This window comes from Giraffa tippelskirchi, chromosome 1 (genome assembly GCF_054371585.1).
Source record: "Giraffa tippelskirchi isolate mGirTip1 chromosome 1, T2T-mGirTip1v1.2.pri, whole genome shotgun sequence".
Lineage (NCBI taxonomy): Eukaryota > Metazoa > Chordata > Mammalia > Artiodactyla > Giraffidae > Giraffa > Giraffa tippelskirchi.
This window is the reverse complement of record NC_137275.1, coordinates 98,811,640-98,833,337: the sequence shown is the minus strand read 5'-3', so window position 1 is coordinate 98,833,337 and position 21,698 is coordinate 98,811,640. Positions and strand designations below refer to the sequence as shown.

At 38.4% G+C, this 21,698-nt stretch overlaps 1 protein-coding gene across 1 annotated transcript in view; it reads left to right on the top strand.

Moving 5' to 3' along the window:
- NDST4 (N-deacetylase and N-sulfotransferase 4) overlaps nucleotides 1-21,698 on the top strand; it is a 311,607-nt gene that overhangs the window by 177,779 nt on the left and 112,130 nt on the right. The gene's annotated exons all lie outside the window — the stretch shown is intronic.

Genomic DNA, 21,698 nt, shown 5'->3' with positions numbered 1-21,698 from the left:
CTAAGATTCTCAATTTCTGTTTTCACCAAACCTATGACATGAAGAATAGGAAAACTTTTTGCGAGGAAATTAGAATTGGTTTTTCACTAGCTATTAATATTCTTACTGCTGAGTAATGGATTTAGAGAAAAGGAGTGACTTTTCTTGTCATGGTCAATCCTTGATTTGCCAGTGTAGTATTGACAGGTAGATGAAAGAATTTCCCTTAGACAGAAAATTTCTGCAATACATATTTATCTAGTTGATATTTTTAGCAGAGGGCACCATTAGACACTTCTGTCCCCCCATATTCCTATTTAGCTGCAACATTTTTTTCTGTAAAGAGGCTATTTATTCCTGAACATGTTTAAATTCAAAGGAATAAATACCAGCTATAAAATGCACTTTAATATTGAGCAGCAATGATTGAAGGAAAATGAGCTATTTACATTACTCAGATACATTAACATGAATCTATCAAGGTTTGCATCTGTCTGTTCTGAGTATCTTGTTATCATTATTTTTGGTAACTAGAAAATCTTAAATGTCATTCTTCCTGCTTCATGGTTTTTATGTATTTAAATATTTTAAGATTAACTAGAGGAGCTAGTGATACATATATTACTTGCAACAAAGATTTCCCCTAGAAGGTAAGCTGATGACTGCTTAAAGTAGTTGTTAATATTTAATTTACTTGCTTTAAGATAAATACATATTTCCTCTTAATATTAAGTTTTATTTAGATAATACAGAGCAATAAACTGTCCATAAAATACAAAAGAAAAATTCATATTCCTCTGAAGAAAACAAAAAGTTAGTTATTTTTATACATAAACATCTTTTAGGACATGAGTTTATCCTGTGGAAGCCATTACCTAGTTGCCCAGAGTATTAATTAAGATCATGTGTTTAGCTTCAGACATATCTTTTTTCAGATTGTATGTCTGCCAATTACTAGATGTGTGTCCTTAGCAAATGACTGAAAATTCCTGTGCTCTAATTTTCAACGTGTAAAATGGGGATGATAATAGTTTCTACCTCCTAGGTTTCTATGAGGATTAGATGATGTGTGTACATATTCATATGTGCATAATGCTAGGCTAAGTGTTTGGCACGTAAGTATTTCAAAAAGTATTTGTCATCATCACCATCGTCGTTGTTGTTGTTTAGTCACCAAGTAGTGTCCAGCTCTTTGCAACCCCATGGACTGTAGCCCACCAGGCTTCTCCATCCATAGCATTTTCCAGTCAAGAATACTGGATTGGGTTGTCATTTCCTTCTCCAGGGGATCATCCTGACTCAGGGATTGAACCCGGGTCTCCTGCATTGCGGGCAGACTCTACCTTCTGAGCCACCAGGGAAGTTGGAAAGTGTATCAAATTGGAATCATAATGATGCACAGTATTTCAAGAATCCCTAATTAATGCACATCTAAGCCTGCTGTGCCCTTAGAAATAATGAAATTTGTGGAACACAGAATACATTTCTTTTAACTCTTGCCCTTATGAATCTCCAAAAAGAGCATGAAGTATTGAAAAAAGGAGAAGAATTGATTTGGTGTCAGAAGAGGCTTTGAGTTGGGATTTAAGTGTGTGGTTCTTGTGGGGCCAGAATATGCAGGAGCTTTTCCCACTGGATTTGAGGGTCTAAGGAACCCTAACTCCAGCTGTACTGATCACTTTTGCTTAGAATGCTGTCTTTTGACATTCCAATTCTCCAGATTCTCATATCACTTCCCCTAAATTTACTGCTCTCCTGTAACCTTCTAGATCGGGACTTTTAGTGCCTTTTATACATAAGATTAGGAAATGGGCTGCTTAGCAACAAGGCATTGAGAGTTCTTATTTCTGCATTCTCATTTCAGGGTACAGATGTCTTTAATACTTGATCATCACTTCTAAATGCATACTCAGTACCCATTTTTACACTGTTCCTAGTGAATAAAGCCAAAGTGGGATAGTGGAGCCAAAATATCTAGCTAGAGGGCTGATTTTTCAGCTTTTATTTAAGGTAGAGAGCATTTACTATAGTTCTGGCCAATTAGATGCAAGACTATGCTGTTGTATGAAACTTTCAGGAAAGCAGGTTAGATATGGTTGATGTTTGCCCTTTTGCACTCTGCCTTTGTTCCTTTCTCTTGCCCAGTATATTGTCTTATTGGCTGAAACTGACACATCCATCTTAAAATTATGAAGCAAAGGCCAAGAGAATCAGAGACCTCACTTCTGGCATTCTTGAACTTCTGAACCAACCACTTATCTCCAGATTTCCAATTACTCAAGAAAAATAAGTTTTTTTTTTTTTCAACCCACTGTTTTTTGTTTTCATTTTTGTTTTTCTGATACAAAGTTTGACCGTTTCCTATCCAATGCTTTTCCATTGCATTTTTTCTCATAAGTCATTTTTAGATTTGCCTACATCCACATTGCCCCCATTGCTAAAATTTGTAGACCCTTCAAAGGAATATTCATATCAGTTCAGTTTAGTTCAGTTTCTCAGTTGTGTCCAACTCTTTGTGACCCCATGGACTGCAGCACGCCAGGCCTCCCTGTCCATCACCAACTCCCAGAGTTTACCCAAACCCGTGTCCATTGAGTCAGTGATGCCATCCAACCATCTCATCCTCTGTCGTCCCCTTCTCCTCTGCCCTTAATCTTTCCCAGCATCAGGGTCTTTTCCAATGAGTCAGCTCTTCGCATCAGGTGGCGAAAGGACTGGAGTTTCAGCTTCCACATCAGTCCTTCCAATGAACACCCAGGACTGATCTCCTTTAGGATGGACTGGTTGGATCTCCTTGCAGTCCAAGGGACTCTCACCAACACCACAGTTCAAAAGCATCATTTCTTCAGCGCTCAGCTTTCGTTCTAGTCCAATTCTCACATCCATACATGACTACTTGAAAAACCATAGCCTTGACTAGATGGACCTTTGTTGGCAAAGTAATGTCTCTGCTTTTTAATATGCTGTCTAGGTTGGTCATAACTTTCCTTCCAAGGAGTAAGCGTCTTTTAATTTCATGGCTGGAATCACCATCTGCAGTGATTTTGGAGCCCAGAAAATTAAAGTCTGACACTATTTCCCCTGTTTCCCCATAGAATGCCCTAAATAAGCCTTGGCTTCCCCTGTGGCTCAGTAGTAAAAGAATCCACCTGCAATGCAGGAGCCGCAGAGACTCAGGTTTGATCCCTGGGTCGGGAAGATCCCTTGGAGGAGAGCATGGCAATCCACTCCAGTATTCTTGCCTGGAGAATCCCATGGATGGAGGAGCCTGGTGGGCTACAGTCTATAGGGTCGCAAAGAGTCATATATGACTGAGCAACTTTGCATGCATGCACACAAACATGGTCTCACACTCTTTAAGAATTCTTAAAATATTCAATAATATCATCACTACCTTTCACTGACAAATTTTCTTTTTTTTTTTTTGCCTCAGTAACCAAAGTTGTCTGTAATTATTAAGTGATTATGAGCTAATCAAAATCTGAGATTTTTAAGATTTTTTCAAAAATTTAACTCCACTCTACTGAGCATACCCTATTCAAACTGAATAATCCATCAAAAGCATTAATTATCAAGTGTTTTTCTCTTTTGTTTTTGCAATTTGAAAAATTCATTCAGCTCAATAGTTGTTGTTTTTTTTTATGCTTTTCTATGGTGGCTGAATGTTCTCATTCTGTGATTACCTCTAGAGAATCAACACTTCAGACCCCTGCAGTCATTCCTCAGTAGCCTGAGTAGTACGAGAATGTGAGAAATTGCTTTCAAACATGTTGACAGTGGGAAGAGTTAAAGCCGGTTAATATTACATGAGAATTGGAGTGCTTGACTGATGTTGTTTTGAGATGAAAACTGCATTGATACTTTGATTTCCAAATAGGATGCTACTTTAACATGAAGATAAGAAAATGGAAATATAATATTTGGTATGACAACATGTCTACAGGAAAACGGTAATTTAATCATCTTTATAGGCAGTTACTTAAGTGATCATGATTTGCTTTTTATTATATAGGCACCATTTGTTAACATAAACTTACTTTTTGTTTGATGAAATTTATTTCACAGGCTCATAAAGTTTCCACAAAATTGCAAACAATCACAGATGGAAATTAGTTTAACTCTTAGAGAAGGTACACAATGTCACAGAAGGACAAAATGTAATAATACCCTGTATTTTGGAGATGGGGGAGGAAATTTACAACCAGAGGAATGTCTCATTCTCATACCAAATGTTTAAAGCATTTTTCCATAAATGCATTAAGCTGACATTCAGGCAAAAAATGACTCCTAAAGAAAATCTCAGCATGACTCAAAAATAATATTAGAAAGAAATCCCATTGCTCAGAGTAAGTAATAGTTATGCAAATATATTTCTGCAAAGTGATATGCTTAAATTAATGATTCCAAATCATCAGCCATATAATTGTGGAAACATCAAAAAATTAGGAAATGTGTACAAAATTTTAAAATAAGGGACATTCCAGCTAGCTTCAAAAAGAACAAGTTACTCTTCTCAACTTGTCTAACACACACACAGACACACACACACACCCCATAGGCATTTCACTTAAAACAGTGCTTTATTTCAGGAACATAGACAAGCAGGTAGATTTTCTTTTCTTTTTTTTTAAATTTCTTTATAGAAGGATAATTGCTTTACAGAATTTTGTTGTTTTCTGTCAAACCTCAACATGAATCAGCCATAGGTATACATATATCCCCTCCGTTTTGAACCTTCCTCCCATCTCTCTCCCCATCCCACCTCTCTAGGTTGATTCAGAGCTCCTATTTGAGTTTCCTGAGCCATATAATAAATTCCCATCAGCTATCATTTTACATATGGTTATGTAAGTTTCCATGTTACTCTTTCCATACATCTCACCCTCTCCTCCCCTAATCCTATGTCCATAAGTCTTTTCTATAAGTCTCTTTCTCCATTTCTGCCCTGTATATAAGTTCTTCACTACCATTTTACTAGATTCCATATACATGTGTTAGAATACAATATTTATCTCTTTCTGACTTACTTCACTCTGTATAATAGATTCTAGGTTCATCCAACTCATCAGAACTGACTCAAATGCATTCCTTTTTATGACTGAGTAATATTCCATTGTGTATATGTACCACAACTTCTCTATCTGTTCATCTGTCGATGGACATCTAGGTTGCTTCCATGTTCTAGCTATTGTAAATACTGCTGCAATGAATAATGGGATACATGTGTCTTTTTAAATTTTGGTTTTCTCAGGGTATGTGCCTAGCAGTGGGATTGCTGGGTCATATGGTACATTTATTCCTAGTTTTTTAAGGAATCTCCATATCGTCTTCCATAGTGGTTGTATCAATTTACATCACCACCAACAGTGCAAGAGCATGTCCTTTTCTCCACACCCTCTCCAGAATTTATCATTTGTAGGATATTTTATGAAGGCCATTCTGACCAGTGTGAAGTGGATATCTCATTGTAGTTTTGATTTGCATTTCTCTAATAATGAGCAATGTTGAGCATCTTTTCATGTGCTTGTTAGTTATCTATATGTCTTCTTTGGAGAAATGTCTGTTTAGGTCTTTTTCCCACTTTTGGATTGGGCTGTTTGTTTTTCTGGCATAGAGTTTTATGAGCTGCTTGTACATTTTGGACATTAATCCTTTGTCAGTTGTTTCATTTGCTATTATTTTCTCCCATTCTGAGGGTTGTCTTTTCACCTTGTTTATAGTTTCCTTTGCTGTGCAAAAGTTTTTAAGTTTAATCAGGTCACACTTGTTTACTTTTATCTTATTTTATTTACTTTTATTGTTTTATTTCCATTACTTTAGGAGGTGGGTCATAGAGGATCTTGCTTTGATTTATGTCATCGAGTGTTCTGCCTATGTTTTCCTCTAAGAGTTTTATAGTTTCTGGTCTTACATTTAGGTCTTTAATCCATTTTGATTTTATCTTTGTGTATGGTGTTAAGAAGTGTTCTGATTTCATTCTTTTGCATGTAGCTGTCCAATTTCTCCAACACCATTTACTGAAGAGGCTGTCTTTGCCCCATTGTATATACTTTCCTCCTACGTCAAAAACAGGTACTTATAGTTGCATGGGTTTATTTCTGAAATTTCTATCTTGTTCCTTTGGTCTATATTTCTGTTTTTGTGGCAGTACCATACTGTCTTGATGATTGTAGCTTTGAAGTATAATCTGAAGTCAAGAAGCTTGATTCCTCCAGCTCCATTCTTCTTCCTCAAGACTTCTTTGTCTATTTGGAGGTCTTTTGTGTTTCCATATGAGTTGTGAAATTTTTTGCTCCAGTTCTGTGAAAAAATGCTATTGGTAATTTGATATATACTGCATTGACTCTGTAGATTGTGTTTGGCAGTATAGTCATTTTCACAATATTGATTCTTCCTACCAGGAACATGGAATATCTTTCCATCTGTTTATGTTGTCTTTGATTTCTTTCATTAATGTCTGATAATTTTCTGTGTATACTTATTTTGTCTCCTTAGGTAAGTTTATTCCTAGATATTTAATTGTTTTTGTTGCAATGGTGAATGGGATTGATTCCTTAATTTCTCGTTCTGATTTTTCACTGTTAGTATATGCAAATGATTTCTGTGTATTGATTTTGTATCCTGCAACTTTGCTAAATTCACTGATTAGCTCTAGTAATTTTCTGATACTATCTTTATGGATATCTATGTACAGTATCATGTCATCTGCAAACAGTGAGAGCTTTACTTATTTTCCAATCCAGATTACTTTTCTTTCTTTTCCTTCTGTCATTACTGTAGCTAGGACTTCCAGAACTATGTTGATTAATAGTGGTGAAAGTGGACACCCTTGTCTTGTTCCTGATCTGAGGGGGAACACTTTCAGTTTTTCACCATTGAGAATAATGTTTGCTGTAGGCTTATCATATATGGCCTTTACTGTGTTGAGGTAGGTTCCTTCTTTGCCCATTTTTTGAAGAGTTTTAATCATAAATGGGTGCTGAATTTTGTCAAAGGCTTTTTCTGCATCTGTTGTGATGATTATATGATTTTTATCTTTCAATTTGTATATGGTTTATCACATTGATTGATTTGCATATATTGAAGAATCCTCACATCCCTGGAATAAACCCAACTTAGTCATGGTGTATGAGCTTTTGGATGTGTTGCTGAATTCTGTGTAATAAAATTTTTTTGAGGATATTTGCATCTTTGTTCATCAGTGATATTGGCCTGTAGTTTTCATTTTTTGTGCTGTCTTTGCCTGATTTTTGGATAAGGGTGATAGTGGCCTCATAGAATGTGTTTGAAAGTGCTCCTTCTTCTGCAATTTTTGAATGAGTTTTAGAAGGATAGGCATTAGCTCTTCTCTAAATGTTTGATAAAATTTTCCTGAGAAGCTATCTGGTCCTAGGTTTCTGTTTTATGGCAGATTTTTTCTTTTATCACAGCTTCAAATTCAGTGCTTGTAATTGGGTTGTTCATAATTTCTATTTCTTCCTAGTTCAGTCTTGGAAGACTGAACTTTTCTAAGAATCTTTAATTTCTTCCAAGTTATCTATTTTATCGCCATATAGTTGTTCATAATGAAAGTGACAGTTAAAGTTACTCAGTTGTGTCTGACTCTTTGCAACACCATGGAATAATCCATGGAGTCCTCCAGGCCAGAATACTGGAGTGGGATGCCTTTCCCTTCTCCAGGGAATCTTCCCAACCCAGGGATCAAACCCAGGTCTCCTGCATTGCAGGTTGATTCTTTACCAGTTGAGCCACAGGGAAGCCCATTGTTCATAATTGTCTCTTATAATTCTTCATATTTCTGCATTACATGTTTTAATCTCTCCTTTTTCATTTCTAATTTTATTGATTTGATTCATCTCTCTTTTTTGCTTTATAAATCTGGCTAAAGGTTTGTAAATTTTGTTTATGTTCTCAAAGAACCAACTTTTAGTTTTATTGATCTTTACTATTGTTAGTTTCATTTCTTTTCATTTATTTCTGCTCAAATCTTTACGGTTTCTTTCCTTCTACTAATCTGGGGAGAGGTTGTTCTCTTTCTAGTTGTGTAAGGTGTAAAATTAGGTTGTCTATTTGATGTTTTTCTTGTTTCTTGAGGTAGGATTGTATTGCTATAAACTTCCCTCTTAGAACTGCTTTTGCTGCATCCCATAGGTTTTCAATTGTCATGTTTTCATTGTCATTTGTTTCTAGAAATTTTTTGATTTCCCTTTTGATTTCTTCAGTAACCTGTTGGTTATTTACAAACATGTTATTTAATCTCCATGTGTCTGTTTTCCTTACAGTTTTTTTCTTATAATTGATATCTAGTCTCATAGCATTGTAGTCAGAGTAGATGCTTGATACGATTTCAATTTTCTTAAATTTACTGAGATTTCATTTGTGACCCAAGATGTGGTCTATCCTGGAGAATGTTCCATGTGCACTGGAGAAGAAGATGTATTCTTCTGCATTTGGATGGAATGTCCTGAAGATATCAATGAGATCCATCTCATCTAATGTATCATTTACAACTTTTGTTTCCTTATTAGTTTTCTGTTTTGATGATATGTCCATTGGTGTGAGTGGGGTGTGAAAGTCTCCTACTATTATTGCATTACTGTCAGTTTCTCCTTTTATGTCTGTTAGTGTTTGTCTTATGTATGGAGGTGCTCCTGTGTTGGGTGCATCAGTTCAGTTCAGTTCAGTTGCTTAGTCGTGTTCAACCCTTTGCGACCCCATGGACTACAGCACACCAGGCCTCCCTGTCCATCACCAACTCCCAGAGCCTACTCAAACTCATGTCCATTGAGTCCATGATGCCATCCAACCACCTCATCCTCTATCATCCCCTTCTCCTCCTCCCCTCAATCTTTCCCAGCATCAAGGTCTTTTCAAATGAGTCAGTTCTTCGCATCAGGTGGCCAAAGTATGGGAGTTTCAGCTTCAGCATCAGTCCTTTCAATGAATATTCAGGACTGATTACCTTTAGGATGGACCGCTTGGATCTCTTCACAGTCCAAGGGTCTCTCGAGAGTCTTCTCCAACACCACAGTTCAAAAGCATCAATTCTTCAGCACTCAGCTTCCTTTATAGTCTAACTCCCACATCCAAACATGACTACTGGAAAAACCATAGCTTTGACTAGACAGATCTTTGTTGGCAAAGTAATGTCTCTGCTTTTTAATATGCTGTCTAGGTTGGTCATAACTTTTTTTCCAAGGAGTAAGCGTCTTTTAATCTCATGGCTGCAGTCACCATCTGCAGTGATTTTGCATAGATATTTACAACTGTTATGTCTTCCTCTTGGATTGATCCCTTGATCATTATGTAGTGTCCTTCTTTATCTCTTGTAATCTTCTTTAAGATCTATTTTGTTTGATTTGAAGATTGTTACTGGAGCTTTCTTTTGCCTTGCATTTGCATGAAATATATTTTTCCATCCTCTCACTTTCAATCTATATGTGTCTTGAAGTCTGAAGTGGGTTTCTTGTAGACAGCATATATATGGGTCTTGTTTTTGTATCCATTCAGCCAGTCTGTTCTTTTGTTTAGAACTTTAATCCATTTACATTTAAAATAATTATTGATATATATGTTCCTGTTGTCATTTTCTTAATTGTTTGGGGTTGATTTTGTAGATCTTTTTTCTTCTCTTGTATTTCTTGACTATATAGGTCCCTTTAATATTTGTTGTAAAGCTGCTTTGGTGGTACTGAATTCTCTTAAATTTTGCTTTTCTGAAAAGCTTTTTATCTCTCCATCAATTTTTAATGAGATCCTTACTAGGTACAGTAATCTTGGTTGTAGATTTTTCCCTTTCAGTACTTTAACTATATCCTGCCAGTCCCTTCCGGCCTGCAGAGTTTCTGCTGAAAGATCAGCTGTTAAGCATATGGGGTTTCCCTTGTATGTTGCTTGTTGCTTCCCCCTTGCAGCTTTTAATATTCTTTCTTTGTGCTTTGTCTTGGTTAGTTTGATTAGTATGTTTCTTGGCATGTTTCTCCTTGGTTTTATCCTGTATGGGACTCTTTGTGCCTCTTAAACATCACTGACTATTTCCTTTTCCATGCTGGGGAAATGTTCATCTATAATCTCTTCAAAAATTTTCTCATACCCTTCCTTTTTCTCTTCTTCTTCTGAGGCCCCTATAATTCAAATATTAGTGTGTTTGATATTGTCCCAGAGGTCTCTGAGACTATCCTCAGTTCTTTTCATTCTTTTTACTTTATTCTGTTCTTCAGAAGTTATTTCCACCATTTTATCTTCCATCTCACTGATTCATTCTTCTGCTTAGATATTCTGCTATTGATTCCTTCCAGAGTATTTTTAATTTCAGTAATTGTGTTGTTTGTCTCTGTATGTTTATTCTTTAATTCTTCTAGGTTTTTGTTAATTGATTCTTGCATTTTTTTCCATTTTGTTTTCAAGGTTTTTGATCATCTTTACTATCATTATTCTGAATTCTTTTTCAAGTAGCTTGCCTATTTCCTCTTCATTTATTTGGATTTCTGTGTTTCCAATTTGTTCCTTCATTTACATAGTATTCTCTGCCTTTTCATTATTTTTTTTTAACTTATTGTGTTTGAGTTCTTCTTTTCCCAGACTTCAAAGTTGAATTTTTTCTTCCTTTTGGTTTCTACCCTCCTAAGGTTGGTCCAGTGATTTGTGTGAGCTTCTTATAGTGTAAGATTTGTGCTAAGTTTGTGTTTGCTGTTTGTTTGCTTTTCCTCTGATGGGCAAGGTTGAGTGAGGTGGTAACCCTGTCTGCTGATGATTGGGTTTGTATTTTTGTTTTGTTTGTTGTTTGGATGAGGTGTCCTGCACAGGGTGGTACTGGTGGTTGAGTGATGCTGAGTCTTGTATTCAGGTGGTTCTTTTGTGTGAGTTTTCACTATCTGATACTCCCTAGGGTTAGTTCTCTGGTAGTCTAGGGTATTGGAGTCAGTGCTCCCACTCCAAAAGCTCAGGGCTTGATCTCTCAATAGTTGCCAGTCCAACAAGCAAATCTAACCAGCTGCTCCATATCAGGGGCCAGAAGGACTCTAGAGAACTTGGCATCTCAATCAGGACTTATATCCCCTCCTTCTCATTCTCACACAGAGCAAGAGCATAGCCAAGAAGGACCAAACTTAAGATGTGCAGTAGCGTGTCTGAGGTCTGAGGTAGGCCTTCATGTCGCAGAGCATTTCGGGAGAAGCAGTGAAACGAGAAGCAGTCCCTCCTCTGAATAAGAAACAAAGTCCAAGGATGACTAGAGGTGCCTTCCCCGTACTTGTGGCAGCTTGGGGTTACCCAGTTTTTGTGGAAACAGGATTGCCCACACAGAGCAGGAACCACCTCGATTTTCTTTATTTAATACATGCTTGAGGTGCTATGAATAGATATATATGGCAAGATAAATTAGTTATATTATTTACTTGAGATAAAATTATAAATGAACATGTGAAAATTCTGTGACTTGCATTAAACAGAATTATTTTGAGTACTTTCTTTTTCTCATTTCTGCTTATAGTAACTATGGAAATGATATCATAATAGGATGGATAATGCTATTGTTGTTTCCATATCACTCAACATATTTACAAAGACTCTAATGTTATTTCTTCCAGGTTAAAACCACTGTTCCATGTTCTAAATATTTAATATCTGGTATCATTTCTCTTGTCACTAAGTTACTTCTAGAACTAGATCTTGCCATGCAACAGAGGCAACAACTAATAGAAAGGTACTAAAAGGCAGTCCTGGCATTTCTGGAGACAACCTGATAACATATCTTTGCTGCCCCTAACCCTTCACAGGTTTTGCTTTCCTCTTTATTCAGCTTTGCTCAATAACCAATCACCATAACCATTCCTTTGAATTCTCCCTGAACTGCTTTACACTTCCTGGTTCATCAAACTCCTTTGCAAAGTCTCAACTCAGTTTAAATCCAAATCTCTACCTAGTCCATACCTGTAACCCTGATGAATGTGGCTGGGACTAACACTTAACAGTTCTCGCTTTACAAGGACTGCAGACCTCACGTGGATCCTCAGTGCTGCCCAGAAGTTAAGTAGTGACTTTGTTCACACTCTTATTCCCCTGGACCACTCTTTCATCTTCTCTTTCTGTAAAATATACACATCTTGCCCCATCCTCACTCTCAACTGATGAACTGCTTATTTCACTGAAAAAAAAAATCAATCAGTTGAAAGAGAACTTCTACTTGGCCCCATTACTACAGCTACTACTTCAATGTGAGGACAGCAAACTGGAAATATAGATTTGATTTTCATTTGCAACATGTGAACCTGTCTAGACGGAAAACAAACATAAAGATTGTAACAGTCTTCATAGCCAATCTTCATAGCTAGTGACTCTGGTGGTGATAATTATTTAGTACAGTTTTTTTGAATATATAGATATATCACTTATTACCATAAACTGTGTCAACAGTAACCTAAATATACACTGTGGCCTGGCATTGGGAGCTTGTGCGGCACTCGATCCAGGCCTCCATTCAAGAGCCTCTGCTACGACCCCCTACATTTCAGCCAGCGGGAGCTCAGCCCCGCATGGTGGGCAGTGCCTGTGGCCTGTGATGTGTCAGACCTGAAGATTCTGGGTGAGTCAATCACCCAGCGCTGGGAGATCCCTACCTGCATGCATGCCGCTGCCTCGTTGAGGGCAGGCACAGCGTCTTCCAGCATCTTCCTGGCTCCTAGACTGGGCCCAGTGGCCACCCTGCAAAGGTGCTTACCTTGAAAGACCAGTGGGTGGAGATGGCGCCTACCCTGCCAGACAGTCACTTTGATGGGATCCCGTGCAACACATACCTGCCATCTCAGGGGACCTGGCACACACACCAGTTCTGTTTCTTTATGGACCATGCCTTCTGACTGCTGAAGACAGGAGTATCCTCGCCCTACTAAAACTTCACTCCAGGGGAAGCTGGTGAAGTCCAGATATTCAGACATCACCACCGAATTCAAGGAGATGCAGGTGGGCACCCTGCTGGAGGCTGGCTTCCACTGGGAGGTCATCTATACACAGGTCATGGCAGACTGTCTCAATGAGCCTTCTGGAAAATGATCACACCCTGGATCCCAAGCACTGAAGCCACCAGGCCCAGCCGCTCAACTGCCCACACAGCCCTGGGGACCCCGGGCTTCAGGTACAGCCAAACCCCTTGCCCCTACTCAGTGCCTTTGTGACCAGAAGTGCAGGCTCTGGTCTCTCAGCCCAGGTCCAGACCCACACCAGCTGCACAAGTTCAGTAAGCTTCCCTAACCTTCTCTGCAACTGGATTATCACTACCTTCCTCCCAGGGTCTTGAAGGTGAAATATACATTATATATATATGTGTATATATATATATATATATGTATGTATATACACATTATATATACATATATGTAATATATGTATATATGTGTCTTATACATATGTGTGTGTATATGTATGTATATAGACACACATAACTCAGGCAATTCCCGTTCTTCTAAAGCATTTACCTTTCTATAAACATGCAGTTATTTTTCTCATCTTCAGAAAGTCCTGTGCTTATGTCATTTCTCCCTGCAACTCCAGCACCATTTCTTGACCCTTCATTTTAGCAAAATTTCTTAAAATCTTTGTTATACTCACTATCGCCATTTCAGCTCCCTTATTCTCTCTTTAAACCCACTCTGGCTTGCTTGCTCTTCACCACTCCATCAGGTCTTCTCTTTTCGGGTTCCCTAAAAGGCATTGAGTGTTAAACCCAATGGGCAGTTCTTAGTTCTCATTGTAAATTCCTGGTGTCCCTCCCGTCTCACTTGCTGTAGTCATTCTGAGTATATGTTCTGGATTTGTTCTATCTTCTCTGCTTTCTTGATGTTAATCTGTCCCAAAGATTTATCCCTAGGCCTCCTCTCTGTCTGCATGCTCATTCTGTTGGTGATCTTAATGAGTTTTATAACTATAAATAAAATCTATATGTTGATACCTCACCAAATTTGGGTCTCCAGCTGAACTCCTCTAAACACTAGATGTATTTATTTGACTGACTTCCTAGCTGGTACATCCAATTGAATGTCTAATCCCAAACGTATGTCCTGTCTTTCTCCCCCTAACCTGTTTGATTTTTAAACTTTGCAGTCTTACTTGGTAGGAATTCTGTCCTTCTAGTTGAGCACCTTCTCTTATGTTTCACATTCAATCTATCACAATTTCCGTGGCTCCACTTTCACAATATATCCAGAATAAAAATTACTTCTCACCAGTTACATTGTCCCCACCCCATTCCACACTATCCTTATCTCTTACTTAGATTGTTATACAAACCTACTAATTGGCTCCTACTTGCCTCTTTACTTCCTTTCAGTCAACTCTCAACATAGCAGCCAGAAGAATTTTGTTTTCGATGATAGTCTAGATTATCTATCTGCTCAAAAGTTGCCAGTAACTCCTCCTCTCATTCAAGGTAAATAAACATCACCATCCTTATTGTGGCATATTAAGGACTTAAATGTTCTGCACCCATGCCTTCTTGTCAGTGATACTGCATCATGCAACTTCTGTAAAAGCATATTCAATGTGAATGGCGCCCCCTGGAGTTGTTCAGTAAAGAACTGACAAGGCTGCTTGCAGCAATGAGACCTCTTGACATCATCTCTTGCTACTCTCCCCCTTTGCTCATGCTGCTCCAAATACAATTGAATTCTTATTCTTCCTCAAAAATACCTGATGGGCTTTCAACTCAGAGCAATGTATGTATGTACTGTCCCTTCTGCCTTGAATGATCTTCCCCAAGTTATCTGTATGGCTTAATCCCTCACAACTTTAGACCTGGACTCAAAATATTACCTTCTCCATGAGACCCTCAATGAATAATCTATTTATTATAATATTGCCACCCATACCCCTTGATTCCTCTTCTTTTCTCTGCTTTGTTTTATCTCCACAGCTCTTGTGCTTAGCTGCTCAGTCATGTCTGACTCTTAGCAGTGCCATGGACTGTAGCCTGCCAGACTCCTCTGTCCGGGGGATTCTCCAGGCAAGAATACTGGAGTGGGTTGCCATGCCCTCCTCCAGGGCATCTTCCCAATCCAGGGATTGAAGCCAGGTCTCCCGCATGCAGGCAGATTCTTTACCGTTTGAGCCACCAGGGAAGCTCTCAGCACCTTCTAATATACTATGTATGCTCTGTGTGTACTAAGTTGCTTCAGTCGTGGCCAACTCTTTGCGATCCTATGGACTGTAGCCTGCTGGGCTCCTCTGTCCATGGGTGGAGAATACTGGAGTGGCTTGCCATGCCTTCCCGTAGGGGATCTTCCCAACCCAGGGACTGAACCCACATCTCTTATGTATCTTGCATTGGCAGGCAGTTTCTTTACCCTAGCACCACCTTGGAAGCCCCAGTATAATATACAGTTTACCAACTTGTTTATGATCTTGTTCTTACCCCACCAAAATATAAGCTTCCTGCTGGCAGAGATTCTTATTTGTTCATTGCTATATCCTCTGCAACTAAAATGGCTCCTAATACATAATAATAAAAAATAAATATATGTTGAATAATTAGCAATAAAGTGGGAATTCTGAGCACAAAAAGTTAGCAGTGAAAGTGCCTAATCAACTATATTTTATACAGTGTGAATGAAGACTTACTTAGTTTTCCTGTTAGTCATCTTTAAGCAGCTAAGTAGATCTTTAGCAGGTCAAGAATACTAAAGGGATGTGTCTCAATTGCCCAAAATAGCTCACTTAGGATTGGAAATTTCACACTATAGAAGCAATGCCATTGCTGTGCTATTTCTTTTTCAAAAGAAAAATCCATTTGTAACACAGAGCTCTCCAGAGATTTGTCACCATTTACTAGGCTTCGCTCCAAAAAGTGTCAAGACTGACCCAGCCAATTTCCAGGGTCACGCAGTCATTGCTTTTATCACTTATGAAAACAGAAGACAATTTCAGTGCCCAAAACACAGTGCAAAAATCAATGATCCTAGAATCATTCCCAAAGTTGACAATGTGATTCCAAGTTCTTATTAAAAGCAAAAATAGATAATGAGATCTGTTTTCTTTGGCACTAGTGTCACTCCCTAGAAGTTGTGTAATTAGGAGGACAAATCAGTCATTTAAGTTCGAAAGGGTACTGTTAAATGCATTGTCCCTTTACTATAGTTATATTCATTTATGTTTTACAAATATATTCATTTATGTAATCATTTCATTTATTTTTCTTTTATATTCATTTATTATATTTCTGTGATGAATTCATTTAATACAAATTTTTATTTGCTATTTTCTTTAAAAAATATTTATAAAACAGGCATGCTGCTAGGAGTGGGCATATTAAACCATCCTAAATGTGTTAGGTCTGGTTTCATAATAGTAGGGAAAAATGCCTTTTGTCTGACTCTTCTCTTCTCTGTATCAGGACCTCCATCTATTGTTCGGGTTTCTCTTCAGCTGTTGTGATCAATCTAGGGAATGTCTCTGGTATGTCCATGAGTCCAGATCTCCCAACTCCCGTTTTTCTCCTTTTCTCCTCTGACTCTCTATGGTGTGCCAGGTCTTCTAAAAAGTATCTACCAGTGATTGACCACAAAGTTGTTCTTTCTAGCTCTTGTGTTGTGCCTGCACATCTTTTGGCCCATATATTAGGATATGGTTATCCTACGAAGGGGTATTCCTTTACATGCTGGCACAAAGGTGCTTTCAAGTAGTCAAAATTAATCCATTAGAGCAATGTTATTTCAATGCAATCTATTCACCTTCTCTTGTTATGATATGGTCTCACCATGGAGTTGACCTGTGACATTTATTATTTAAAGACTGATCGCATGTCGGTCAGTCTGGTGGCCTCAGCCTGCAGTGGTATAACTCAGGGTGTCAGTTCTGGCCAAACATCAAGGTCAGGTTTAGGTGGTGAGGGCATCTAGCCACAAGTCCAGTGGTCAGTGACACTGCCCTGACTCATCAGCTTTGCAGAAAAGAATTCCCACAAAGACCGAAAGTACTGAAACAAGTAAAGTGCTTATTAGAATGAAAAGAGTACAGTTATTTGTGGACAGGCACAGAGGCGGGCTCAGAGACCGAGTCACGCCCTTGTGGTGATTTGAATCACTTTTATGGGGCATTTCTTCCAGGTTTCCTTTGGCCAATCATTTTGATTTCCCTGGTTCTGAGTCTGTATTTGGTATATCTCAGGAACCTCCCATGTGTGTGTGCTCATGTCTTAACCAAGATGGATTCTAATGAAGAGACATATGGGTAGTTGACATCACTTATAATGAGGTGACACTCTCTCCCTTTTTTACCTCCCAGGAGCCTTTCTGCACATGTGTAATCCAGGAGGTTTTCTTGACTTCAAGAATGAGGATTATGTGGTCTTTTATGTCTTTTCTGGGCAGGGCCCAGCCTCCTCCAGCATCCTGCTTTTATAGAGTTTCTGCTATTATGGAGTACAGGGGAGAAACTGTTCAGCCTGGGGCCCATCTATCTCCTGCCCCAAGACTAGTCTCCTAGTTATTTTCTCTGTACACTAGTCACTGGCTGATCAACATAGGATTTAATGTTTTTGTTGTTCAGTTGCTAAGTCGTATCTGATTCTTTTGAGACCCTGTGGGCTATAGCCCGCCATGCTCCTCTGTCTATGAGATTTCCCAAGCAACAGTACTGGAGTAGGTTGCCATGCCCTCCTCCAGGGGAATCTTCCTGACCCAGGGACCGAACTTGCACCGCCTGCCTTGGTAGGCTGATTCTTTACCACTGAGCCACCAGGGAAGCCCAGGATTTAATGGTCATATATGATAGTAACCAGCTAGACAAATAAGTGTTTCTCATGTATTAATGAATTTTCTTGATGATAAACCATGCAGTACTTTAGCAAACTCTCCCCTCAGTTTTCCTAGAATTCAAGCCACTGACATCTCACCTGAACCCTTTAAATCTTGTATACTTATTAGAAAGGGGAAAGACTACCTGTATCAGTCAGATTTCCATGACAGAAGCAAAAGCCATTTGGAGCTTTTTTAAACAAAAAGAGTTTTTATTCAGTGATTCAAGATTCAAGTGCTTCCAAAACTTTGGAAAGGCTGATGGAGCAGATTCTAGGCTGTACTCCTCCTCAGGGACTTGAAGAGCCAGACAGAACTGGTTCCCTAGGGGAGCAACTGTTTCTAAAGTTGCTACTGGAGCTCTAACAGAGGTATTAAGCTTTCACCGCTCCCCTGCAAATGGGCACCAAATTATGCTTCAGAAAGGATCTTGCATACCAGCAACAGGAGCCAGGAGCTGCCAAACTTTAGCATCTGCCCACCTACTGCCTCTGACATCTTTTCTAAGTACTTCTAGTTGGCTGAAACTTGTTTGCATCAAAAATGATAGCTGCAGAGTTTGGGAAGTATATAACTTTGCTTTATAACCCTTCCAAGTAAAAATAGTGGAAGGAGTTCTTATTCAGAAATATATTCATATTAAAATCAGTTCCCTATTGTCAGTAAAGTTCTTCTAGTCATTAACTGGGAGTAGGGAGAGAGGGTCACAGTAGTAGTAGTAACTGAGTAGAAAAGCAGAAGCAATGAATTTAGAGGACTTGGGTACAATTCTAGCTCTGACATTTGTAAACATGAGCAAGTTATTTGCCTTCCCTGAGCCTCAGTTTCCATATGTGAAAATAACATCCAGGCTACCTTACAGGGTAATTATGAGGATAATGCTAAACATGAACATAAAAAAACCTTCATAAATATCAGATACTAAGCAGTTACAAGCAGATATGATCAGTAGGAAGGACTAATGAAAAATTAAATGAGATCATGTCCATTATTGTTAGGTGTTTGGTGCTAAATATAGTTTATTTTATTCTAGCTTTTGAAAACTGATGACTCTCTTTTTTAATGGTCTATAAATTATCCCATTATCTCATTTTCAAGTCAACTGGGAATTTAACATAAATGGAAAATTAGATCAAGTTAAGCTCCCCATCATTATTTGTGATGCCATGTCATATTATGATATCATAGAACTCCTAGATCCTTTAAAAGACATTGTTTTAATGAATAATAAAATAATTTACTCTGTCATTTGTATTTCTAATTTTGTAATCTCAAATGTTTCCTATATTCACATTACAAAATCTTTCAAATTTTGTAATTTTTGTGATCTTGTGAAAATATATTTAGTTCACTTTTTAGTTGACCAAGTCACAGGGAAGTATGTTGTAAGCTCTAGACAGTAAAGAATGAAGGTTTCTACAGCAAGCCCCTTGATAACAGAAAAAAAGAGTTACTAGGGAATTACTTTTCATTTTGTGTTATCATTTAGATGGAAAAAGTATAAACTCATAATTATCTAGTGTGATTTACTATTTTGATTGAGCTCCAGTTGTCAGTGTGATAAGATGACTTTATGAGCAGTAGAACATTAGGCCCCCAGAAATCAATAGATATAATAAAATCTTTTTACTGTCCCTTCCTTCCTACTCACCAAATCAATTGCTTTTTACCTTCTGGTTTTTTTCATGAAAGTTCTACAATTCATTTTACTACCTGTCAAAAGTGAAATGTCTTTTTTTTTTTTCTGAAGAGATACACTTGTTTAATATTTCAATTCTCTCGTGATTTTATTTTCTATCTCTTTGCTTCTAGAAGATTCACATATTTATCTAGTGTTCTGAGCCCAAAATTTGGAATAAAGTATTGAAGTGAAAGTGAAAGTTGCTCAGTTGTGTCCGACTCTTTGCAACAGCATGGACTATACAGTCCATGGAATTCTCTAGGGAAGAATACTGGTGTGGGTAGCCTTCCCTTCTGCAGGGCATCTTCCCAACCCAGGGATCGAATCCAGGTCTTCCACATTGCGGGCAGATTCTTTACCAGCTGAGCCACAAGGGAAGCCCAAGAATACTGGAGGGGGTAGCCTATCTCTTCTGCATCAGATCTTCCCAACACAGGAATTGAACCAGGGTCTCCTGCATTGCAGGCGGATTTTTTATCAGCTGTGCTACTAGAAGTGATAAAAATGAGGACTAACAAAGTGATTGGTAAAGATGTTAGAATTCATGCACTGTTGACTTTGTTATTCTTCTAATCATGGGACAAGACAAATACAAAACTTCATATGAATCACTTGAAAGAATAATAAGAATATAACAGGTTGTCTTCCCCTTTTCTTGTAAATCAGAACTACTTCTCTCAGCACCAGTCAAACAAATCCTATTTATCAGACAGAGAGATTTGAACACACTTGATCTTAGACTTCTCTCATGAGAAAGTTTATCTGTATGTCATACCCAGTGCATTCACCTTTTGACTGCTGCATGATACTCATCCTCAGAAGGCTTTGGGACCATTCACTGAGCAACGTGGAACTAACCAGAGAGATCTAAGGCTTTTCCCAGTGCATGTTCCCCAGTGAGTGTCAGCATAAAAGTAGTTACCTTTTCCCTCTGGTAGTTTCCTAGTAGTTTTATAAGTAGACTTTGCCAACCTTACTTTATATTGAAAACATAAGCTCCTGGCAGACGTATTTTTCCTCGGCCTACACAAAGAAATGAATTTTCCCCAGTACCTAGCCAAAGCCTCCAGCTCATTTTACAGCATTGATTTCATAATTCAGTCTTTCTACGGAACCATTTATTGTAATAGATGTTAGAAAACACATTTTCCTAGTGAAAGAGAGGTGAATCTGGCTATACAGCGAGGGTCAGCCTGTGAAAGGAAGGATGGAGGAGACTTGTGAAATCTTTAGGGCCTATCTTCTGAACTGAATGTGGCATTGACTTAGGCATTGTGGATACGTGATCCATTCACTACTTGCTTATTATGCCAGACTGAATTCTTTCCCCGCGCTGTGTATCATATAATAGAAAATATATGTGGCAATTGTCAAGTCAACACTTTTTTTGTGTTCTGTTTTTTGATTCAGTCAGCCTTCATGTATTACTGAATATTGTCATTTATAACCTCAACTGATGAGATTCAGCCCTTCAATGCATCTTTATAAAGCAGATTAGCATTTAAAGGGAGAAATACAAAGAAGCAGAAATTAGAAGACTACAGGTCAATATCACACAGTTTACAATGTAATACCATCCTTCTACAATTTTCTTATATTATTGTTTTAAATTTATCCTTCTTTTCCTTTAGAGTTCACTGTTTACCCAAGACAAGCATCTCATAGTAAATAGTAGGTTTTATAAAAATAAATTGAGCTGCTAAGATCCAAAACCAATCTTCACTTTTTCTTTACCCACTGTATCCAAAACACCACTGACTCTCATATGGCATTTTTCATAGGCTTTTAATCTGACCACTAACAATCTAGTTTAGGTGCTCATGTTCCCTCTAACAGAGAAGGCAATGGCACCCCACTCCAGTACTCCTGCCTAGAAAATCCCATGGACGGAGGAGCCTGGTAGGCTGCAGTCTATGGGGTCGCTAGGCGTCGGACACGACTGAGCGACTTCACTTTTACTTTTCACTTTCATGCATTGGAGAAGGAAATGGCAACCCACTCCAGTATTCTTGCCTGGAGAATCCCAGAGACGGGGGAGCCTGCTGGGCTGCCGTCTATGGGGTCGCACAGAGTCGGACACGACTGAAGCGACTTACCAGTAGCAGTAGCAGTTCCCTCTAAACTGTACCACTGCAATGGCTTTGTAATGCACAGGCTTGATTCACTTCCTCCTCACTTCTGGTTCATCTTAACATGTTGTTACTATATCCAGCTTCCTAAGACATAGAGCAGTCATGACCCTCCAAGATCACAGA